This window comes from Puma concolor, unplaced genomic scaffold, assembly GCF_028749965.1.
Source record: "Puma concolor isolate L17-30 unplaced genomic scaffold, mPumCon1.1.hap2 unalloc_scaffold_114, whole genome shotgun sequence".
Lineage (NCBI taxonomy): Eukaryota > Metazoa > Chordata > Mammalia > Carnivora > Felidae > Puma > Puma concolor.
Genome location: NW_028240141.1, coordinates 1 through 4,525, shown reverse-complemented (window position 1 = coordinate 4,525; position 4,525 = coordinate 1). Strand labels below are relative to the sequence as shown.

The window sequence follows — 4,525 nt, the reverse complement described above, 5'->3', positions numbered from 1 at the left end:
GCTGCCTCTTCCTACCCCCTGGGCTTCTTTGACTTCAGTTCCTCCCACGGCCCTCTCCCGGGGGTCCTTACCCTGGGGCCAGTGGCTTGCCACCGCGCCTTCCCAGCTCAGTCTTGGTCCTAGGCAAGTCCCAGGGAGTAGAACCACCCCGGACGCGCGCCTGGCTAGAGGGCTCAGTCGGGGAAGGGAAGGGCGAGACGGCCCAGGCACCAATGGAGGGGCGATCCTGATCAGACTGTGTCTCAGTTTGCCTTGGAGTGGAAGCCACTTAGTCTGTCCCTACCTAGCCCCTGTGAATCCCCCCTTCCCTGGAGGGCAGATTCGAACCGCAGCTCCTGCGCACTGACGCCTGAAAAAGCCAGGGGCTGAGCCGCCTCTTCGCCCGGAACAGGTCTGAGCCGCGCCTCCCTCCCAGAGAGGGCGCGAGAGGTCCCGCAGCCATCCTCCACCTGCTGGAAAACCCGAGCGGTGCCTTCAGCCCCAGAGGCTGCCGACGCTCCCCTCTCCCCGCCCGCTAGCCTAGCTCAGCTCTGCACCCCCGCCCCTCAACTCGCTCCCGCCAGCCCTGCCGACTCACCTCTTCCCCGCCCCCGCCTCTCGGGAGCTCGCGACCTTTCCACCCCTCGTTCCCCCCTCCCCCCTCCGCCATTCCTCCTGGCCTCTCTTCATACCAAAAGCGTTGCTTGGCTCTCTCCTGGGGACTTAGCAAGCTGGAGAGCTGAGAGGGATCCTGAGAGCGGGCGCAGGGCGGCTAGTCCGGAGCCGCCGGCCTAGGCGAGGCACACTCTCCGCTGCTCTCCGGCCTCCGCCTCTCCCTGTAGGGGGCCGGACGTGCACCCAGCGCTTGCCCCCACTCGTCCTCCCCCAGCCCGGCCAGGCGCGCTCCTCCCCGCCTGGCCCCTCCCCTTAGGCGCGCTGCGCGCGGCGCCCGGGAGGCGAACGCGGGCTGAGCCCAGCGCCGGGGCCGCCCACCAGCGAGAGCTCCGCGCCTCTCCCTGCCTGTGCGGCTGGAGGCGGCTCGCAGCCCCCGGCAACAGCCTCGGCAGCTTCCGCCGCGCCTGGAGAGGCAGGCGGCCGGCGGAGCCCAGGCTGGGAGACATGATTCGTAGCGTCCTCCGGCTGCTCCTCAGCAGCTTCCACACCGAGCTGTGCGCCCGCGTGTGCTGGGCGCAGGAGCGAGCGGGGCACGGGCAGCTGGTTCAGCTGGGCTCCGTGGTAGTGCTGGCGCGGGGAGGAGGGCGTGCAGCCGCTCTGGGGGCCGCCTCGGAAGAGGCCAGCGAGGGCGCGGGGGTCTGGGACGCGTCCCCTACCCGAGCGCCCACGCCGAACTTCTGCCGCGGCTACTTCGGTATCAGGGACCAGTGGGACCAGCCATTCAATTGTTCCTCGGGCGACTTCATCTTCTGCTGAGGGACTTGTGACTTGCGGCTCTGCTGCACATTTTAAGAAGCGGCGACTGAACCAGAGCACCTGCACCAACTCGGACATTCCGCTGTGGCTCAACACCCGCAAGCCCCCCGGGCGCAAGGACGGCCCCCTGCACCACCCCCACGAAGGACAAGACCAACCGGATCCTTTACATCATGTGCGGGGTGCTGGCCGTCACGCTTGTAGGCATCCTCACCAAGCTGGGGCTGGAGAAAGCGCACCGGCGGCAAAGGAAGCCAAGTCCAGGTAGGCTGCCTCCCCTCCACCCAACTCCGTCGCCTCCCCTCCAGGCGCCGCTCTCCCTCCTCTTCCCTCTCCACCTTTCCTTGGGCAATGGCGCTCCCCCCCCCCCAACCCCCATGTCCGCTGGCGGAGATCGCCTGGGCAGCCAATTTCGGCTCCAGGCGCGGAGAAGGGGCGCTGGGCTCCGCACAGGTGTGGACTTGAGCGCGTGTGTGTATGTAGGGGGTGGTCTCTGCACCACCCCTCACCGTCTCGCTGCCCTTTCCCACCTAGGATTCAAGCGGATCTGAGACACACACAGGCCGGGAGCTCAGGGCCCCGGAGTCTTGGGTTTTGGCGAAGGGTCTACCTCTCGGATTCCAGATGCCAGCTTCTAGGTAAACAGGGCAGGCGGCCCGAAAAGGAAGGGCGGCACGTGTGAGGGAGGGAAGCAGTGTGTGCCGCCTGCAACTCGTAAGGGTCGCGAAAAAGAAGCGAGGGAGGTGGAGAGAGAGAGGGGAGGGCGAGAACAAAAGCCTTGCCTGGAGCGGCCTCTTCTCTCTCTCCCTGAGCTGTTAGGTTCCTGAAATTGGGACCTTGGTTGCCTCCCAGCCACCAGGACCCCTGCCCGCTTTCCGCTGTCGCCATTTCTCCCTGCTGGGGGCCAGGGCCTCCGCCCCGAGCTGCGCCCCTTGCAGGGGTTGGCGAGGACTCCAAGGGCGGGAGCCTCCCTCCTGCCCCACTGATTCCTCAACTTTCCGTCAACTTTCATTATGCAAGTCCTAGTGATGGCGAGTTGCAGCAGATGGGAGAAGGCATTTGGGGATTAATGGAGCGATTTTCTTTTTGCCTTTTAAAAAGTGTCTAAATTGATTCGCACAACCCAGTAACTTTGGAGGCAGAGAGGGCAGCCACCGGGAAGCGGCCCCCAGACGCGATGCAGGCCAGGGTTGGCAGGAGGTCTGGGCGGGCGGGGTTGGAGAGCGACTGGCGGTCTTGGAACAGCTGGATGGCTGGGCCCTAGCTAGCTGGATCTTGCCGAGTGTGGGCAGCTGGGTCGCCACGTGTCCCCCCCGCCCCCTAAACACAGACACACACCCTCCCCACACCTCTGGTGGGGCCCATGTGTGCTCGTGTGGATGCAGGAACTCAGGTGCGCCTGCCCTAAAAACCTGAACAAAGCGACCCACCCAAAATAGGGGAAGGAACATGACCACCTCACTAGTAATTATTTTCTGTTTATACGCAAAGTATCCGATGATTTTTTCCCCCCAGAGGGTAGGGATTTGGGGCAAGAGGTGAGGAAATTCCTCTTGGTTTGGGTCAGCAGGGAGGTGTGGGTGGATGTTGGGGTCTTGAAGCACAAAAGTTAGCTTGGAGAGGATTCAGGAAACTCTGACCAAGTGAGAGAGTAACGCGCTGGCCCCGCCCACCTCCTGCACCTCCAAGATGCCCTGTCGCCAGCCCCACAGGCAGGAGTTTCACTTCCCCACAGTCCCTGCCAGTCCCTGTAGGTTCCTGGGGTCTGTGTTAAGGCGAAGGAAGAATATGGAGGCAGGACGATGGGTGTCGCCTTGGTAGGGAGAGAGTCCCCCAGGGATAGGTAGGCTGCCTGGCAGATTCCTATTAATTCCTCTGCTGAAGTATCCACTGAGCCTTTCCCTTGCAAACCAGCGCTTCCAGGAGCCCTCCTGGGTGTTTGGGTGGGGGGTGAAGGAGGGTAGGAAAGGCAGGACAAGGGGAGGTGGGAAGGTGGGAGCTGAGCTAAGGGTGGGCGGCTCCCTTTGGCCTGCAGAGGGGGAAGGCGATGTGTGATCTTCAGGCTCTGTGTGATCTGGGTATTCCTGTTGAGACAGAGCTCCACCGCAGACCTCAGGGCTCAGGAGGGAATCTTATTCCTGTCTTGCCACCTTGCAGCTCTGTCTGGAGAAAGAATCCCCCCGGCTTAGTTGGTTGCAGCCACTTCTTCAGGGACCACCAGAGCGCTGGTTGGGTGTTGAATATCGGGGCATCCACACCTCGGAAAGAGCCTGGACACAAGTCTCTCCGGGTACACAGTTTGGAAATTCCAGAATGCCATGGAAGTACATTCTCTTGAAGAGAAAGGATGGTTGATTTTTATTGGCAGTTTCCCAGGTGTGGTTTACAACCCCAGCTGCTGTTTAGGACCACCTGGAGTGCTTTAACAAAACAAAACAAAACAAAACAACCCTCTTGCTAGGGGCCCACCCTAGGCAATTTAGATCACAATCTCTAGGGTTGCTGAGTCTGTGTACTTCTGTAAAGCTCTCTAGGCTTTCCAGTGTGTGGCCAGTTACTATTATGGAAAAGGAAAGAACATTTGCCAGGCACTGCACTAGAGGGTGTGTGTGTGTGTGTGTGTGTGTGTGTGTGTGTGTGTGTACTTGAGTGCATGTGTGTGTAAACACTCCTTTAGTGTGCATGACCACCTTAGGAGACAGGTGCTATTAGTTCCCACTTATAGATGACAAAATCATGGCTCAGGTTGGGTGGCTTCTCCAAGGTCACCCAGTTAGTTATAAAACTGCAGTCCCCAGCCCCCTGATTTCAAGTGTGTTTTCAGTTTGAGTGAGCATTGGGTGGGGGTGGGCAGCTTCCTAGAATGCATATTCTTGTGTTCTGTCCAGAAAGGGAAAGATTCCGGGTCAGCAAAGGTCTGGGATGAGCCCCAGAAATCCGCATGTGGCAGCCTCCCTGAATGGCTCCTCAAAAGTGGCCTACATGTTAAGGAAGACTGTTCTTGAGTTTGGGACTATTTTACACTCTTGGAGATGGATGCATTAAATCCAATGCCACTCTCTTATTTGCATTTGTTTGTGTGTTTTCTGCACATATTTCTGCTTTGTGTATTTGT

The 4,525-nt window shown here is 60.2% G+C and overlaps 1 pseudogene; it reads left to right on the top strand.

Moving 5' to 3' along the window:
• The first annotated feature begins 956 nt into the window (after positions 1-956).
• LOC147571702 (protein shisa-9 pseudogene) lies at positions 957-2,716 on the top strand (annotated as a pseudogene).
• Positions 2,717-4,525: the final 1,809 nt, after the last annotated feature.